The sequence below is a fragment of the Equus przewalskii genome, chromosome 16, assembly GCF_037783145.1.
Source record: "Equus przewalskii isolate Varuska chromosome 16, EquPr2, whole genome shotgun sequence".
NCBI lineage: Eukaryota > Metazoa > Chordata > Mammalia > Perissodactyla > Equidae > Equus > Equus przewalskii.
Genome location: NC_091846.1, coordinates 44,281,943 through 44,302,140, shown reverse-complemented (window position 1 = coordinate 44,302,140; position 20,198 = coordinate 44,281,943). Strand labels below are relative to the sequence as shown.

General features: G+C 36.1%; 1 long non-coding RNA gene across 1 annotated transcript; it reads left to right on the top strand.

Annotated features, from left to right (window-relative positions):
- Window positions 1–1,721: 1,721 nt before the first annotated feature.
- On the top strand, window positions 1,722–19,451 carry LOC139076392 (uncharacterized). Its single transcript, XR_011527959.1, has 3 exons — window positions 1,722–1,771; window positions 15,343–15,478; window positions 19,378–19,451. It is a non-coding gene; the product is annotated as an uncharacterized lncRNA (long non-coding RNA).
- The last annotated feature ends 747 nt before the right edge of the window (window positions 19,452–20,198 follow it).

Here is a 20,198-nt window from a genome sequence, read left to right as displayed (position 1 = left end):
GGAGCAAAATGGAGTCAAAAGCTTGTTATTGATTTTGTACAATTTGCCTAAATGATAAATAAGATGTTTACTCACCTTATGAATAATGGAGATGAAGTGGTTTAAGAAAAAAAATCATGTTTTCAAGGAAATAAGTGTATGACATATATGAATCTCCATCAGCAAGCTCAAATGTGCACTATTTATTCATTTCCTGTGATTAAATGTAACTCCTGCCTCCATCCTATCTACTTTAAGCATAAATCCTATTTTGTGGTGGAAATTCTTGGCCTGGATCACATCAAGTTTTGAGGAATAGAGTGAAGTGGAATTGGGGATCAGTACATGTGTCTATCAAATCATGTTCCTGTTATTGTATGCGTTGACCCAGTCTTTAAGCACATTTAGGTCTGAAATTTGCTGCTGCTGTGCAATGATTTTGTAAGGATTCTTTTGCAAGCCCAAACAGCTTTCTCTTTAGGTTGTGCTCTTTCCCCAGTGCTGCTAGCCAGTTTCTTTGCCCAGCTTTGATATGACAGTACCTGAAAACATCTCTCCCCTTGTATATCTGGTCTGAGGAAGCTCTGTATAGCCAATTACAAATAGAATGAAAGTATAGGTATACTTTCCTTGCTTCTCCAAAGATATTCCTGTGTGTCCATAAATGCTTTTGTCCTATCCTTTATTTCCTTAAAATCTTCCTAATAAATATTAAGAACTTTGTCCTTGTCCAAAGATAATAGCTAGAGAGAATACAGCCTAATCCTGCAGCTTGCCATAAACCTTTAAGGTAATACCTGGAAACTGTTCCAGCGTGAGAGGTGACAAGGGACGAGGAAAAAATACTTCTAGGGATCGAAAAAGACACAAAAACATAAGTTAATATCTTAGATGTGCATTTAACTTATTTACACATGTTAAAACCTTGAAGCAATTATGGAACTAGGAGCCTTAAGATGATTTACTGGCACAGAGAGTCAAAGGATGATTTAAGGTATGTGGACAACACATTTGAGAAACATACATCAACATCAGAATTTCTCATAGATGCTGTGACTCCGCATGCACAGAGAACTCAAACACCTTTATCCTGTATAATAATGTCCTGATTTTTAGCAGGAGTTTCTAGATACGTGTTTCATTTTATAATAAAAATGAACACTTCCCACTAGTTATATCTAATGACAAATACCAAATTGCGAGATACTAAATTTGTAGAAATAACCAACTTCATCTTGTAATTTAGGAGAAGTATAATAAAATCTATCAGTATGAAAGAAGATGGTTGAAGTTCCTGACAGGGACTATAATTAAGCAATAGCATATTATGTTGATGAAGAAAGAAAATAAACACACGAAGCCTTTGTATATCAAGAAGAATATATATCTATGGAACAAGAGGAATCTACACTGTAAATTACCGGCAGAGGAAGAAGTGTGACATGACAACTAAATTTGGGAGGGGATGTGTAAAAAGCAGAATAAAGAGAATAATGACTAACAAGTGGAACCAGAAAATGTTGGCAATGAGCAAATGCCCTCTGTGGAAAATTTTAAGTTGTTTCCTTGAAACGGAAATGTGAAAATTAAAAACTAAATTGCTTGACCCAAATTGTCAAGCTTCCCAATTAAGATCTAGGCTAGGAAAGAGACATTGCATTTGACATTACAGAGCTTGTCAGTGTCCCTAGAGGGAGTGATTGTGGTGCAGGTTTTAAAAAGGAGAAGGTAGTAATTAGTGTGATGAGAAAGGAGAACTCTCATGGACAGAGGCACGGGAAGAGGAGGGGAGGTAAGGCAGAGTGTTTAGACTTTTTTCCATGAAGTTTGGTCATAAAGGGAAGGACAACTAGGGCATCTGCTGAGGGCAATAAAGGGTTAAAGGTGCATCCATTTAGACACTTTTGAACACAGCTGTCGGGAGTGGGGGGGAGTCACCAGTGAAGTGGCAAAGGATGCAGATTACAAATCAGTGAACAGTGATGTTAGTAAAGCCCCAGCAGAACTGAGATGGGAGAGGGAACAGCAATTGCCTTCGAAAGAGTCAATGTGATGATGAAGGCAACTCAGAAGATTAAAAACGCCCAGGAAATGACATGGAGAATTTCGGTCTTCATGACCTATTTTCTCTTGGAATTGACTGTGTGGGTGTATGTATTCATCTGCAACAGAGAGTCTGCTATGTTTTTTGGGAAACACAATATGTAAATCCTGGCAAATATTTGAGACTGAATACTTGTGAGGTTTCTCAGTGTCCCAATACTCAGCGAACTTAGTTTCCTTTGGATAAACATTGAAATAATTCCAGGATATTTTTGCATAAGAAGTTAAGATGAAAGCACGCTGAATAAAAATAGAATTTTCTTATTGTGATTATTATACCAGTGAGATGATATGAACTTGCATTTCAATGAAATGGCTAATATAGATAAGAAAAATATGGGGAAAGTTGATATGAAATCTGTAAGCTAGTACAATTAGATTCCTATTCAATGCAACACTGAATAAAAATATTACAAATGGAAAAGAATTATAGTAAGCAACATTACTTACTATATCCAGATTATCAAAAGCAAGAGTTTTCATTGTAGAAAAAGGTCTTGGTCTATAAAATGTTAAAATGGCTAAATATACATGTAAAGATAGTAACCAAGGTTATGAAACTTGCCTTCTCAATTCAAAAGCCATTATGCTAAGTTCTTATTTAATATTTTGTTTAATGTTTACTTTCAAATCAAATAAGTGTGAATTTCAAACCATTATAGTCAAAATGAGATAATTATCACCATCATTAGCTAAGAATTTAGAAAGTCAGATTAAATTTGTGTTAGAATTTAAAATTATGTGCATATTATATGCTATATATTTTTTTTTCAAAGATTGGCACCTGGGCTAACAACTGTTACCAATCTTTTTTTTTTTTTTTCTGCTTTATCTCCCCAAATCCCCCCCGTACACAGTTGTATGTCTTAGTTGCACGTCCTTCTAGTTGTGGTATGTGCAAGGCTGCCTCATCGTGGCCTGACGAGTGGTGCCATGTCTGAGCGCAGGATCCGAACCCTGGGCCGCCGCAGCTGAGCGCACGAACTTAACCACTTGGCCACGGAGCCGGCCCCTATGTGCTATATTTTTAATTTAACTTCTACATTGAAAAATAAAATAGTTAAGTCCAAGCATGTAAGTTTTAATATGAAAATGCATGGTAGACGTTATTGCTGCTCACCACTTTTGGGAACATGCAGAGACTGAATTTGCTATCTCCTCAAAGTTAGGTATGACCATGCGATTTACTCGACCTGTGAAGTGTGAGTGGAATACATACTTGTCCTTCTTTCTGGAGGCATTTGAGACCAATGCATGTTTCTCCTCTCTTTCCTTGCAGCAGTAGTCCTGGCTTGGCTATGTGGAGGCAGGCTGCCCTGCAGTGACAAGAGACCTGTAGTGGACTTTATGTGGGGAAGAAATGAACATTTGATGTGATAAGCAGATCAAATTTAGAGATTATTTATTACTATAGCATATACTAGCATATCTTAACTTATACAAGGTCATATTTAATATTTTATTAAATAGTTTGATGTCAAATTCGTATAATTGAGCTTAGATGAGATAATATATAAAACAGCCTAGACTATAGTAGATCAAAAATAAATGTTAATTGCTTTCCTCTTATATCTATTTGATGTATGTTTGATAGAGATTTAATTTTGTGATACTTTAATTTTTTAAAATATTATCTAAGAACTTACATATGAATAACACTAATGTTCAATATTGTCATAGACAGTGTTAGAAAAACACTGGATTTTGATATTTCTTTTAAGAAAGCATAAATACTATTAATTGATAACAAAGAGCATATTGTTTGTATAATTGATGTAGCATTAGAAATAATTAATTGCTATAGTTGTGCTTCAATGAGATAATTACCAAAGAATATTCTTATATTTATTATTGTATTAGGAAGCTGTTTGAAAGATAGATAGGGCAGACATAATCTAACTATCTAAGTATAATCTATGTATAATTTAAGTATCATCACTAGCAAAGAAAAGTTACACCAGACAAGTTAAACAGGCAAGCAGACTTTGTTGCAATGGGGAAGAGAGATTGAACTCATTTCCACTGAAACAAAAGGCAGAGATCTTTAAATGCAGGGGTGAGCTAATGGCCAAGTCCTGGAGGACTCAGAGGGGGAGTGGGTCAACGAGAGTAGGCCATTTGAGTTTGCTAATTGGTGCTTATTGAAGTTAAGCTCCTATCCTCCCATGGAGCCTGGAAGATAGGGACTCTATCTTTCTTGATAATTACATTTTGAAGACATAACTCCCAGGCCCTTGATAAAGACATTTCTGAGGTGTAAAACCGGCAAGAGGCAGGGAGAAGATTTACTTCTCAAAGGGGCAGAGAGAGAATTTACAGCTGCATATTTTCTAAAGTAAATTCTCTAAGAATAGGGAAGTCAGGGCCTGCGGTAAGGAAGAAACCTGTGTGATGTTTAGTCAGGCTGAGGGGAATGTTATAATCATCCTGGTCATCAGCTATCTCATTTCTATTTATCAGTCCTTCATAGTTTGTCTTCACAGATCCACTTTACATAGCTCAGAGCAGGCACAAAATGTTTTTACTCCCTGATGCCCAGTCTCAGCAATTTAACCTTCACATGTAATAAGATTTGCTGAGACTAGATTAGTGGGAAGAGAACTATAATTTACATAAAAGGTGATGAAGGCTTTTCTATCCAATTAATATATGACCACATTTGAATTAAAATAGGCTTAAAGGAATCACATTATGTCTGAAATGCTGTAATGTCTATAATTTGTACAGTATGAATGTCCAGCAAGAGAGGCAATCCTAGTGTGGTCAAATCATTGTAGGTGTCTTCTTTCTTTTTTGAAGGTTATGAATAAAATTCATCACTTGAGTCATTTATTGAGCTTATTGAATTATACTTTCTGCAAGCATTTTTAAATGCCTAAACTGTGGCAGATATTTAATAATGTTCCCTGATTCTTAAATATCAATTACAGATCTCAAGGCAATTTAATAAACTTAGTTCACTAAGTTTATCAGACAATTGGGAAAGCCAAAGACAATTCATATTGCAACTTTAAATTTTATTGTTGCCCAATTTCTTTTGCTAATGAAGAAACCCCACCACAAGCCAGGTGGTTCTAAACTAAATAGTGAAAGAAACTGGCTCAAGAACTAAGCTAAGACCATGTCTTTTCATGTAGTGCATACCCTTTCACTCGCAGTTTTTCCCTGTTATCTGCCTCCATCAAACTTCCTTTAAATTTCATCGTAATAAATGGCTCCACATTTCTACGGTCATTGTAGCTTTGCTAAATACAAGCAACTTTTTTTAACCAATGAGATGTGAAACATCTACACAGTTCTACTATTCTTTGTCATTAACTCTGGTGACTCTTTTGGTACTTAGCTGAACTTTTTCATAGAGCCTTGCAAATATCTATTCCCCACTTAACAACTTCAAATAGGAAATATGAGTCCCCAAAGCACTGAACAAAGAGATGAATTAAATATAGTTACTGCTTTCAAGGATGACAGATTTCTACTTGGGGTGGGGGAATCAGGCAAACAAATTTCAACGTGGCATGACAAGTCCCATTGTGAAGATATGTAGATGATGAAGATTGAGCACAGAGGTCGAACACCTAACTCAGTCTGAGCAGTGAATAAAAGTCTCCCAGATGGGATTGTACTCATTCAGATTACCTGAAAATCCAATAGATATTAATCAGATAGAATATGGAGGAAGGGCATGCTATTTAGAGAGCAGTATTATGTAAAGGTCTTTGACATGAAAGAATCAGAATAGCTAGGGAATTCTAAAGAGGAGAATAGCAAGATAAATGGATTGAGATGAAGTCATTGGCAGGAGAATAAGCTGGAGTGGTAGGTAAAGTTTAGATCATGACTGATATTGAGTGTTATGAAAAGGTACTTAGACATTTATTATATGTAAAATGTTCACATATAATAAATGCTATCAAACTATAAATTCTAATAATTATTTGTTGAATTAAATTAATATATACCCATATATATGGCTTGAAGTCAATTTAGTAATCATTCCTTGTAAGATATTTTCTGGAAAGTAATTCTCAATTTTTTTTCTTGAAAAAATAGCCTGGTTCAATATGTTTGAGTAGTTGAAAATTTTCCAATCAATTTCATTTTATCCATGGAAAATCCATTATATAATGTAAGGTTGGCAGTGTGGTAAACATTTACCTTACTTGCCATAGGTGAAAGTGAAAATCAGTGTGCTAATAGAGCAACACGGTGGTTTTTCTGTCAACCATGAAATACGATTATTAAGAAAGTCAGGGAGATAAATACAAAATATCAGTTCCTTAAGGGAAATAGCTGGGCAAATTTTAAATTCATGAGTTCCCATGGTTATTACGTTGCTTGGAAATATTTATGTGAATATTATGGTGTCCAAGTTTCCTGATAAGTGGTTACTGAAAAGCTGAGTTGCACCTCTAGTCAGTTTTTGGCATGTGACTACATTAATCTTGAATGCAGGATTATTTAATCCTTCTTACACTCTTCTCAGCAAAAATAAGAAATGTGTCATCCTCAAAACAAGCTTCTAAACAGGTCGGCATGAATTTGAAAGCATATTGACATAAATGAGGAAGAGTAAGAGAAAAATGAGTCCCTGAAGAAAACCAAGATTTATTGTGGCAGGAGGAGAAGTTAAGGCAGCCAGAGAAATGAGTTGCTTGTCGTCTGCTGGTGCAAGTAAAGCACTGTTCTACAGAATTCATTTTCTAGAGTTCATATAGAGTTAGAAATTAGTACCTCGTGTCAAGGCCAACTATATGAGGAATGCTGTATCTTTACAATAAATTTATATAGTCTTTTCTCAGTTAAAAAGCTGGATAAACCTTAATGAAATACATAAATCTTAACAGCATACAGTATCAGCACTAAAACAAAACTAATCTTGGAATATGAGAAAACACATTGTGAATAAACTGGAAAAGAGCCACCAATTAGTTTAGCCAATGTTTTGATATTATGTTGATGAACTTCAGAGCATTTCTGGACAGTCCATACACGATATTATGTGATATTATTATAGAATATTTGTCTGCCTAACCCACTGAACATGGATAACTTTTGTTTTCAATTCCTTTACTTTCAAAAACTCAGCTTTGGGCCAGCTCGGTGGTGCAGTTGTTAAGAGCGCACGTTCCGCTTCTCGGCGGCCCAAGGTTTGCTGGTTCGGATCCCAGGTGCGGACATGGCACAGCTTGGCACGCCATGCTGTGGTAGATGTACCACATATAAAGTAGAGGAAGATGGGCATGGATGTTAGCTCAGGGCCAGACTTCCTCAGCAAAGAAGAGGAGGATTGGCAGCAGATATTAGCTCAGGGCTAATATTCCTCAAAAAAAAAAAAAAAAAAACAAAAACTCAGCCTTCAAGATATTGAAGAAGACGTCATGGGAATTTAAACCTGCTATTACTAGTTGACATATTTTACTAACAATTAATATAGCAATGCTTAAGTTATAGGATTTTTCTCTGAGTTACAGAATGATTTCCTTAAATCATTCCACAAACATTTATTGAGTACTTACTATATGGCAAACTCTCTTCTAATCTAGAGGTATGCAATTCTAGAAAACACAGTCACCACTCTGAGGGTGCATCTATCATATTAGAAGATGACCAGTTATTATAAATCAAATTCTGATGTGTCAGGTGGCGAAAGTTTTATGTAGAGAAATAAAATAGTTACAGTGTTAGGGGAGCTCTCTCTAATCAGGTAATATTTCAACAGAGACAGTAAATGCTGTCAAAATATTTTAATAAAAATGTTAAAAACATGACGCATGTATCATATATAGCAGATATCAATTATTTTGTTCAACTCACCAATTAGAGGGGGAAACAAGAAGATGTAAAGTTGGTTCCAAAAAATATTTTGAGAAAGGCCATTTTTAGGCATTTTGAAAGGAGGGTAAAGCTCCTAGGCTAGATAACAACATTAGTTAATATCCCATAGGGCAGTAAAGCACAAGTATTGTGATTCTTTTTCTTCTGAAGAGAAGTCTACAAGTTAACATGTAACATAACTGAGTCTCAGCTCGAATCAAATAAAAAATTACAAAGTCAAACTAGTAAAAGTCTCCTAGAAAATTAGACAATTTTTAGGTGGGCTTGTTAAACAACAGTGACTAAATAGGACATTGAGAGGACATGTAGTACTCTCTTGATTTCAACTTTTTAATAATTTTTATTGTCAAGACTCTGCAAATATTTTCCACCTTATCTTTCCCTTGGGTAAGGACTTTTGACTATTTTTGGCTAATAAGAAATGAGTAAGGATTATAATAACTCACTTGTATGTTGGTAGTATAAAGCTTACTCATGATTCTTTAGTATCTTTCTTCCCCTTGCTATCCCATCCGAGGAAGACATATTCTATACCATGTGGCTATAAGTTGGTGGGTCCTCCATAAGCCTGCATTCTTGAACAGCTACGTGTATTAGAGACACTACCTCGACCTTCAGGCTCCAATCCTCAAACAAAAACATTTAAAATAAATGAGATATATATCTTTGTGTGTTAATTTACTGAGATTTGAGTGCCAATTTGTTACTACAGCATAACTAGTTTGTATTGACCAATATAGAAATTGTTACCAAAAGTATGGTGGCATTTTAGAGGCTAATTATAGTTATTAAAGAACCTAACATAAGAGGCTGGAAAGTTGGGAATCCATGTTTTACAATTCAAAATATTTATTAAAACTCTCCTGAAGCTCCTTGGGAGACAGACAATGTATGCAATAAAATTATATATCTGGAGAAAGAGGTTGGGAAATGGAATGTTAGTAGTAGATGTTGGTTGCCATTATGGACTGAATTATGTTCCCCTAACATTCCTATGTTGAAGCCCTGATCACCAATGTAACTGAATTTGGAGACAGGGACTTTAAAGAGGTAATTAAGGTTAAATGAGGTCATAAGGGTGGGGTCCTAATCCAACATGACTGGTGTCCTTATAAGAAGAGAAAGAGACACCAGGGATGCCCCAGGAGCACACAGAAAAGATTATGTGAGGAGACAATGATAGGCAGCCATCTCCAGGACAAGGAGAGAGGTCTCAGGAGAAATCAAACCTTTTGACACATTGGTCTTGGACTTCTAGCCTTCAGAACTGTGAGAAAATAAATTTCTGCTGTTTAAACCACCCAGTCAGTTATTTTGTTATGGTAGCTCTATAAACTAAAACAGTTGCTACTGGCAACAAATTACAAGAAAGATATTACTAGCAAAGCAGAAAAAAAATGACTAGTTTACACTCTTGAGACTTCAATTTTTCTAAGGCAGGGACAAGACTGAGAAACTATATGGCTCCCGAGGAAAGCAAATTCCCCAAGAACACTTCAGATATGGCCAAAGAGGATAAATAGAAAAGGAAGAACCTGCAAGAGGCCACAGTTAAGTAGAAAGGATTGTTCTTCCAGGGAGCAAAATCAATGCCTAATCAAGAAACATTTCACATCCCCACAGTAAGAGCTCTCATAATTACTACAGTAATTATTGTGTATCTCCCATTCTACCTTTTCTCAATTTTTTTATTACCTGTTCTCATTTCCTCGCATTATCTGAAGTGGAGAGAAAAAAACCTTTTTAGTTTATAGGAAGTCTATCTGTACTGGAGATAGAGATTACCCCACAACACACTTAGATCCTGGGCTTCAAAATGGATTCAGTGCCTAGATGGACTTTGGCTTATCTCCACTGGGGATAAATTGAGTGTTCTAAATGTGGGGGAAAGGAAATGTTGGGATATTTGGTCAGCAAACAAAAGAACTGCATAGAAACAATAATGCTAATCAATTAATTCATTGTTCCCCTATATTTCCATTTTTATTGTAGTTAGATGGGACTATCTGATAAGCAGTGGAAATTAAAAATGACTGGATATATCAAGCATCATTACTAGTCTGAGGCAATAAAATTTGTGAGATTATTTTTACCACAGTATAATTTAACCTATCCTGATAAATAGACGCAGAGACAAAATGAAACTATGGATTAAATCATATGAATGTCTGAGAGAATGTCCCACACAGAAGGAGCTCAGTTTACACAGGCTGGGACTTCTGAGTATGCTCAGTTGGCTGAGGAAATTTCCATGCCTGCATGCAATGACTTGGTGCTGTGTATAATATTATATCCTCACTTTAACAGCCTGCCCTAAACATATTGAGATGGCACCATTGAACACATTTTCAAATAAATATGTAAGTAGAATAATTTGAAATTTTTGGAATTATTGTTAACTATTCTGTATCCAACCACACTGAACATTAAGCCATAACCAACACAGCCATCTGAAGATTTGTTCTTAACTCTAGTCTAGTTTTAATATTATAATATTGCAAGCTATTTCTTTTTAAACATCTTGTGTGATTCCCCCCATTTCCAGTCATAGTCTCTTAACTTTTCCTAGATTCTTTTGCAAAAAAAAAAGAGAGCTTAGTTTGCTGTTCTGATCCTATCAATTCTACCATTTAAAGAGCTTTTCTTCTTTTATCTCTATGTCAAATAGGAAAAATAAAATTGAATTCAGATATTGGAATACTTTATAAGGAATACAAACAGATTGCATATTTTACCACTACTATTTCTATAAAGTGAAAAATGTGCTAATAAAATTATATTTTGGCACAAGCCCCATGGCCTAGTGGTTAAGTTCAGTGCTCTCCACTTTGGCAGCCCAGGTTCAGTTCCTGGGCATGGACCTACACTACTCATTGGTGGCCATGCTGTGGCAGCGACCCTTGTACAAAATAGAGGAAGATGGGCACAGATGTTAGCTCAGGGTAAATCTTACTCTGCAAAAGAAATATATATATATTGACAGAGAGAGAGTTATTAATATTTTTAAAAATGACTTTTTTTCTTGTCAATCAGAACGAGTTATTTTCTTACTTTGGTTGTATTTAGTCTTATGATCGCCACTGGCTATTTAATTCCTTAGTCAGGTGGTTGATTTGTACAAAATTCTTGTTTATGTCTCTAATGCCCTCATGTTATTAAGCAATAACTTGAAATAGCAAACAAATTAGGAAGGTTTCTCAAGAGGTCTTTAACTCTGACAAGAATAAAACAATTAAAAATATTAAGACATTTTATAAATTGCGAATATCAAGATGATTCTGAGAATTTACTTCATTACTAAACCAAGTAGGATTCACTTTTTTGTCCTATAAGTGTTCAAAAATAAAACTCGAAAGAGTCACTACTTACCACATATATCTATGGTCACCTGGAACTATGAAGTCTGGAAATGCTTCAAATTCCAAAATTAATTGCATAGGATGTCAACGTGGAGGGGTTTATATTATGATTTCATAAATTATCACATCCCTGAGAAAGTCGGTCTTTTCGATAGGATGTTTGTTATTATAGCAACAAAATGATCACACAGTTGGAGTCGGTATATAGAAAAGATTTTTTTAAATCTCCCAGAATTTTGTTTCTCCCTCTCATATGTGTGTGTATTATAAGTCTTATTATTAATGAACACAATAACCATATGAGATAAGTATAATTATCAACCTACATATTACAATAGAGGAAATTGATGAACCGAGAGATTAAGTAACTACCATGTTTTTGTTTTCAATTTCTGTGTAAAATCTCTTCCTAAACCTAGTGGTTTAAAACAGACATTTTATTTTCCTCGGGATTTTGTGGATGGGGAGTTTGGAAAAGTCTTGGGCGGGCAGTTCTCTCATCAGCGCAGGGTGAGCCGGCAGCTGGGACATCTACTGGCAGGAGCATCTACATCCAACCCAAGATGGAGTCTTCCCCTGCAGGCCTCTTGCCTTGCTGCAGCTTGTCTTTTTCTCTCTCTAAGGCATCTCTTCCCCAGAGCATCTCTGTGCAGCTTGCACTTCTCAAGCACAGTGATCTCATTAATAAAAGTAGAGACTGAGAAGTCAATGAAGCCTGCAATGACCATCAATCAAGGAAGTCGAGGATAACACCCTGAGGAAAGTTTCAGATAATATAAGAACACATAAACCTTTATATCTTACCTAAGCTTGTTATTTTTTTTCACCCCTGCCTGTTTTACTACAGTGACAGGCAAAATACACTTCTATTTGAATAGAATTTAGAAATGTATTTTAAGGCTATAAAAATAGAGGTGTACCGAGAGAGACTATGCCTCACTCTGCAAACTTTTTTGAGGGGGAATATATAAAAAAAATAGATTTAAGGGAAAGAAAAGAAAAAAATATATTCACGAAATCTGTGGGGAGGTAGAAAAGGTTAGAAAATGAGAATGCCCAGCATTCTTTCTGGGAATGTAGCATTTGGGAGTTTTTGCAGATTTCCTGTTTACGCAAAGGAAAATTTGAATCACTGCTAATCTTAGGAAAGATTTGCAAGACCTTTCCTTAGGGCATCCGCTATCTTTTACCATTCTGTAAAGATAAAGAAAGATCATGTAATCACATGGAATGATTTCTCTTAACTTTCTTCCATATTTAACTTAGTACATCACTCCTTACCCTGTGACAATAATCATCATCTCAGAAGCATGGAGGATAAATTTAAATAGGGAGACACTGGCCTTGCCGATAAAATACTTTGATAGTAGTGCCAGGTCTCTTACAGAAGAAAATACTCTGCATAACAATGAAAGTGGAAGAAAGATCTTAAGATAGGTTCAGGGACAAAGACTTGAATGAAATAAGTCTATTGGGAAGTGTTAAGGAAATGCTAAGATCTGTATCATGTCATCATTTTTTAGACATCACTGGCTCTTCTCCCATCCCACCAACTATGTATCAGAACTACACTTGTACTATACTTGATTTAATTGAATTTATTGTGGAAACTCAATCAGCGATGTGTTTGTGTCAACCTTGGTGCTGGACTGGAAAACTGTCAACCCAGACAATTACATCTTGATTACATCTGCTTGAACATGCAACACAGAGGATATGGAAGAGTTTTAATCAATCAGTTACTACAACACGAAGCCAGATTTCTCAACCTTGATTTTTAAAAGGCCTTTCTTAATTTTTAAAACATTTTAAATACATTATAAGAATTTTAAAATATGACAAATAAGGATTAATAAAATTTATGCATTATAATTTCTATTTCCTTATTAACAGAGAAAGAATATTTTCTAAATTAACGTGGCTAGAAAGACTTTTGAAATAAACATCAAGCATATCTACGTTTAAGGTCAGGTTCTGTCACACATCACAGAAGCCCTTCCGTTAAGTGGCTTTTAGAATTTCTCTTTCCTGTTAAGAGGGCTGGGGTAGGCAATCCAGGACTAGAATGGTGGCTCTGTAATTGTAAAGCTATCAAGTTTTCTTTTTTTGCTATGAGTTACCCTTACTGTGTTGCTTTGGGGTCTAAAATCCATGCCTAGGCTCAGCTCATCTTTCTGCATTTTGAACAGACAAAATTAGGAGCAGGTATAGTGAGAATGGAGTAGCCCTCCCCTTTAAAAAGAGACTTTCTGGAAAGTTCATACAAAACTACTGCCTCCACCTCATTAGTGATAATTCTGTCATATATCATATTTCTTCCAGAAGGCAACATTCTGTTATTTGGGAAAAAAGGGAGAATGAATTTGGGGACAGGCAATTAGCAACCTCTGTCACATGCACTATGTGAGCATTAGAAAATGAATAAATACCTCCTTACTGACCAGGTGATGGGGGAGATATTCAGAGTGCTGGAGCAGTCATAGACGGGACTGAGTGAAGTATGGCCTGGGAGAAGTCTTGATGCACATGGGAAACCAACATGGCCTTTGAGCCAGAGCTAGGAGAGCAGCCGTAGCAGAGTGGAGAGGGCCATGCCCCTTTGCCTGCTGGAGGGTCTTTTGGATGATGCTTCTGTGGAATGTACTAGAATCTGGAGCAATGTCACTGACTCAAGATATATGTATGTGGTTGTAGAAGTCTGCATTTTGCCTCTCACAGTATCTCATACAAACCCCTGCACGGGAACATTAGAGCATCTTTACCTGGAGGCAAGTAGCCCTCGGCAAGGCCACCTACTTCATTCCACAGTAATCCAAAATCAGGGTGTACGGCACGGGGCCAGTGCTAGAAAGTTTGAACCATTAAACTGGGACAGGGCAGGGCAGAGCACACCAGTGTCCTCATGGAGAGGGCAGGCGCATCCAGCACCCTGCAGGTTCTGCCAGACCTGTCTCTCCAAGTGCTCATCTTCTGTCTTCCTCCCAGCATTAAACACACGAACCAAAGAACGGGTTTTATAGGAGGAGAAATAAAATGAGGCAGCCAGGTTTTTACCTTCCTGGAGCCCCAACCCCACAGTCACCCCACACCGAGACACCCAAGAAGAGGCTGGAGAGGCAGCTCTGAGGCTGCAGGCTGTGCCTCATTCCTTTACCCTATTTCACCTCTGAGAATGTCTATAGACTAGCACTTTTGGAAAATATCAATGTATCCAAAACAGCATAACTCTGTCAACAGTGAGAACAGAAACTAAGCAAAAGTTTCTGATCTTGTTAAATAATACCAAGACCAAGAAAACAAATAACTCAGCTACTTGCTCTTGAAACTGCTTTCTGAGGAAGATAAGACTGTAGAATGACTAAAACATTTTATTTATGAAGACCAAAAGCGTGCACTCATCAAACAGTTCCAATAAATAGCTTGTTCATCAAGACTCCTCAAAACTCCTTGGTTTACTAAGCCCACAGATCTAAAGCAATGATGTCTTCAGCTCTTCACAATCCCAGTGAATTCTCTCTCTTGCAAGACCTGCTCTACCCAAGATCTCACTTCCTATAAATAACCTCTCTCATTCCAGGACTTTGTCAAGATACGGGGGTTCTCCCATGTTGTATAAGTTTATTAAATTCACATTTGCTTGAATAACAAGTTTCTCCAATGGTATTTTAATATGTTCGACAGTAATAACTAAGTAATAAATTATTCTTACTGGATAAATATTGTGAACTCTTTATATAGGTGTGATTAAGATCTTTTTCAGAGTTTATTGTGAAGATCCCTAGTTTACAGTACAAGATTTGCCTTCTACTCGCCTCATGTCTAGCATGAAGTCTCCATTCTCCCACTCACTGCCACAAGTCCCCACTTAGCCCTGTCACTGAAGGTGATTCTCAGCAGGATCTTAAATTGGACCCTTGTCTTTAAAGAAAACCTTGATTCTGATGTTAAGGAATCAGTGCCTGATTCCCTACTTTTGCTGCTCCACTAATTCTTTCTCGAAATTCGTGTCTTAGAAAACAACAGTTTGATTTAAAGTCTGAGCCTGCACTCTTGTTTTCCACAGCAGAATCAATGACACTTCGTTGTGTCTTCTTCAGTTGACCTCTCGTGAAATTTAATGGAGTAGAACTGAGCCTAGCAAGTGTTATCCTCCTCTTCATGGAGGAGTCACACTCTTATACCTCATCCCTCTGATTAAAGTAAGTAACATCCGATAAGTAACATCTGATTAAATATTTTGATAGATCTTAGAAGATCGTGGGAATTACTATTAGAGAAAGCTGTTTTCCGATCAAGGTCTATCACTGTACAGTAATAGAAAAATATGCACCAGAGTTTTGTGTTGTTGCTTGGGAATTGGGGCTGTTCCTTGTTTTATTGAAGATGGAGTTGTTTCTCTTTTCCCTTTTCTTTGCTTGGGACTTGAGATAATCTCCTTGTTTCTTTAGGGATGTAGTTGGTTCTGTTAATTCTTTTTTGTTGGAGATAAATGAAGTAGAAACACATTCACTCATAATTTTTAACTGGAATTATTTCAGTTATGTGTTATTTAAATAAACTAAATAGTAAAATGATACAAAAGAAAAAAATTCAAGATATCTTACCAGTTAGATGAAAATTCCATTATATATATTTCCCCCACTCAAGATTATTATCCTAAACAAAATGTATTAGTATATTCTCAAAAGAGATCTTAGAATCATCTTGTCCTTCCTGCTCATCATTTTACTGAGGAGGAAATTGAGTTTAAGACTGCATCTCTTCTTAAACTTACATTTCCAGCAGCCCTGAGGGCATTGAGTTTTAGTTTTCAGCCCATTTGCTTATTTGAGGGGCTACAGTTCCCGGCAGCCAGTCAGAAAAAATCATTTCTATGGCAGAAATTTGTCTTTGTGCTGATGGTAACTCTCCCGTAACTGGCCAAGGCTATGGATGTCCATAACAATGTTTTATCCTTATCATTATTAGCTTTTACACTCAACAATTTGCTTTCTTTTCTTCTTTAGTCAAAAAAAAAGGAAGTAAATTGGGATCCTCTTTACAAAGAGCATTATAAATTTTTCTTCTAATCAGACAACATGCTACCTTTGCTCTGTATTTCTGATGCTGTCTCTAAATTCACTGTTTGCTGCTTGAATCAGTTATTTAATATAATTAAAATCCATGCAAGTAGGATGTATGGTGAGGAAACAGGAAGCTAATCATTGACTGCGGCATTCTTGAATAGGAAAACTTGAAATATCTTTACAGATTTGTTCTTTCAGATAAACACATAACCAGCTCTGGGACAGATATTCAATGCAGATTTCTCAACAGTGACAGAAAACAAACCAGAGTTAATTACAAATCTGTATTTCTTAGCCTAACATAAATGGTCTTTTCTTAAGTCTGAGATTCGTTCAAAACAGATGTGAGCTGGTTCCTAGATTGTTTCTTTCTCTTCTTCTTTTACTATTCAATTACAAAACTCAGAGCAAAAAATCTTGATGGCATCTTGTAACATGAAATACTCACTACCATTTTTATCTGTTTCTTTATGTTGAAAACATAGTTTTAAATTGGGTTAAGTGTAAGTCACTAAACTGATTATTTCTGGGTATATTCATTATGGAATAGCTTGTGACATGAAATATTTCAGATGGAATCAGATTACATTTGCCAATATTAGGTTTGGGAAGAGAAATAACTAGGATGAATGGAGGAAAACTGAAATTTTCTGTTCTGTGATTGATTCAGTTTCTCTACATCTACTGTAGCATTGATTTATATAGGGGAAAAGGACAACATCAATCCTTTGTCAGGACTAACATATGGGAGATGTATGTTCTCATCTCTCTGTTTCCTTGAAGTGAACGTTGCAACTTTACATCAACCTACATAAGCACATTGAGTTTATGGGCTGAGTAGTTGCTATAAGTGTCTTTGAGTTATGCAATAAGAAATAGGACTTTAAGTGGCCAGCTGGTTGTCTGGATGTCCCTGGATGCCATAGAAAATGACATAATTTCTCATTAAGTTGTTGTGTTAGAATATTTTTTAGCTGTCAGTGACTGAAAATCCAAAGTAACGGTGGCTTATATAAGATAGAATTCTATTTCACTTTTATATAAGTGAAATACGCCAAGAGGTATATTGTCAAGTCTAATGTACTGGACCATGGTATCAGAGAATTAGCTTCTTTCTTCCTCCACTATTCTCAGGTTATGGCTTCATATGAAATTAATGATCCAGCTCTAGCCCTCATGACCTTAGCCCAGGCTGGCAGGAAAAATGAGGGAGAAAGAAAAGGAAGGAAGGAAGGGAAATTCTCCAGAAAGAACACACTCCACTTATTCTTGAATCCTATCAGTTAGTACTCACTCACATGTCTACATCTAGCTGTTAGGAAGACTAAGAAATGTAGATGTTACTTCAAGTGTGCATGGTCCAGCCAATAGAATTATATTACTAAGAAAGAGGAAGGAAATGAATTTCGATCAGTTTCACTATTAGAGCACATTGGGTTTTTGGACTCAATTTTTAAATGTATTTTAACGTGTAAACTAGAATGTAAGCTCTACGGGAGCCTGGACTTCTCTGTTTTGTTGATGTTGTGTGCCTAACATGTAGCAGAGTGTCTATCACGTCAAAGATACATTACAAAAATTTGTTGAATGAGTACCTGTCCTACTGAAGTGAAATGAGCTCAGAAAGCAGGAGGCTTTGATTTGACTTTAGTTCTTAGACATGTTCCCTGCTTGAATCTGTGCTGATCACTTAATCTTTCAGGGACTTAGTTTCCTCTTTTTGCAGTGTGGTTTGGTCAAATTATCTCTAGAACACTCTTTATAGTACTACTCATGACCTAGACTATGCAATTGAAAAAACTAAGCCTAGAAGTCTATAATTTAGAAAACTGTGAAGACTTTAATTTGAAATAAACATTTTATTGAAATAAATCATGCTACAGAAAAATACGTATGTTATGAACACATAGCTCAAAATTTCGCAAATTAAGCAAACCTCTTTAACCAGAAGCAGGATCAAGATATAGAATATTTCCAACACCCTCAAAGTCCTCCTATTGTCCCATCCAGTCACTACATCACAAAACTAAATAGTATGATGACGTTTATCAGCATTAATCTATTTTTTTAAATTTAATATGTCTGGCTTTTTCCAATTAACATGATGTTTCTGATATTCATCTATTTTTTATTTTTTTTGTATGTAGCATTACCTTATTCTCCTTGATATATGGTATTCATTGAACATGATCTATTTCTTTATAGCCATATATCGCTGAGAGACAATAACTGGTAATTTATGTTTATGTATATATGTTCATATATAAATGTATTGATCCATTCTAGTGTTAATGGATATATGGGTGTTTCTAGTTTGGGCTATTATGAAGAGTGCTTCTGGAATAGTTTCATATAGTCTGATGGTGAATATACATATTCATGTCTGCTAGGAATGATTTCTGGATCATAAAATATTTAAAGCCAAATAGATAGATGCTGCCAAATTATTTCCCCCAAAAGTCATATCAATCTATATGCCCAGGGCTGGCCTGGTGGCACAGTGGTTAAGTGCGCACGTTCCACTTCCACTGCCCGGGGTTTGCCAGTTTTGGATCCCGGATGCGGACGGCTCACGGCTTGGCACACCATGCTGTGGTAGGCGTCCCACACATAAAATGGAGGAAGATGGGCACGGATGTTAGCTCAGGGCCACTCTTCCTCAGCCAAAAGAGAAGGATTGGCAGCAGTTAGCTTAGGGCAACTCTTCTTCAAAAAAACCCAAATCTATATTCCTGTAAGATCCATCAGATGCTAATCAAAACCACATGTGATATCACCTCACACCTGTTAGGATGGCTATTAACAAAAAGTTGAAAGATAACAAGTGTTGGCGAGAATGTGAAGAAAAGGGAACCCTTATTCACTGTTGGTGGGACTATAAATTGCTACAGCCATTATGTAAAACGGTATGGAGTTTCCTCAAAAAATTAAAAATAGAACTACTATATGATCCAGCAATTTCACTTCTCGGTATGTATCTAATGAAAGTAAAATCACTCAAACAGATATCTGTGTCCCCATGTTCATTGCAGCATCATTTAAACTACCCAAGACATGGAAACAACCTAATTGTCCATCGACAGATGAATGGATAAAGAAAATGTGGTATGTATATTTATGTATGTATATATACACAATAATATGCAGCCTTAAAAAAAAGAGAAGAAATCCTGCCATTTGCAACAACATGGATGAAGCAGGAGGCCATCATCCTTAGTAAAATTAGCCTGACACAGAAAGACAAATAGTGCATGATCTCACTAATATGTGGAGTCGAAAAAAAGGCAAACTCTAAAACAGTCAAAATCTACAACATTAATAGAAAGTAGAATGGTGATTATGAGGGCTAGGAGGTGGGGGAAATGGGGAGATGTTGGTCTAAGATCACAAACTTTCGGTTATGAGATAAGTAAATTCCTCAGACCTAATGTACGGCATGAGGACTACACTTAACAATAATGTGTTGCATACTTGAATCTACTAAGAGTAGATCTCAAGTGTTCTCACCACACGCACATACAAATGGTAACTATGTGAGGTGGGATGTGTTAATTAGTTTGATTGTGGTAATATTTCACAATGTACATGTATACCAAAGCATCACGTATACATCTTAAATATATACAACTTGTATTTGTCAATCATACTTCAATAAAGCTGGAAAATAAGTGTTATAATGATAGTGATAGTTGCTCTACATGATTGTCCAAAACAACAATACTAACTTCAAAATTGTAGCTCCTCTGGTAAGTGTGTGGAAATATTTCATTGTGGTTTTAATTTGCATTTCAGTGCTGAGAAATGGTGATGAAGCATTTTTTATAAGTTTGTCAGACGTTTGATTTTCCTCTTT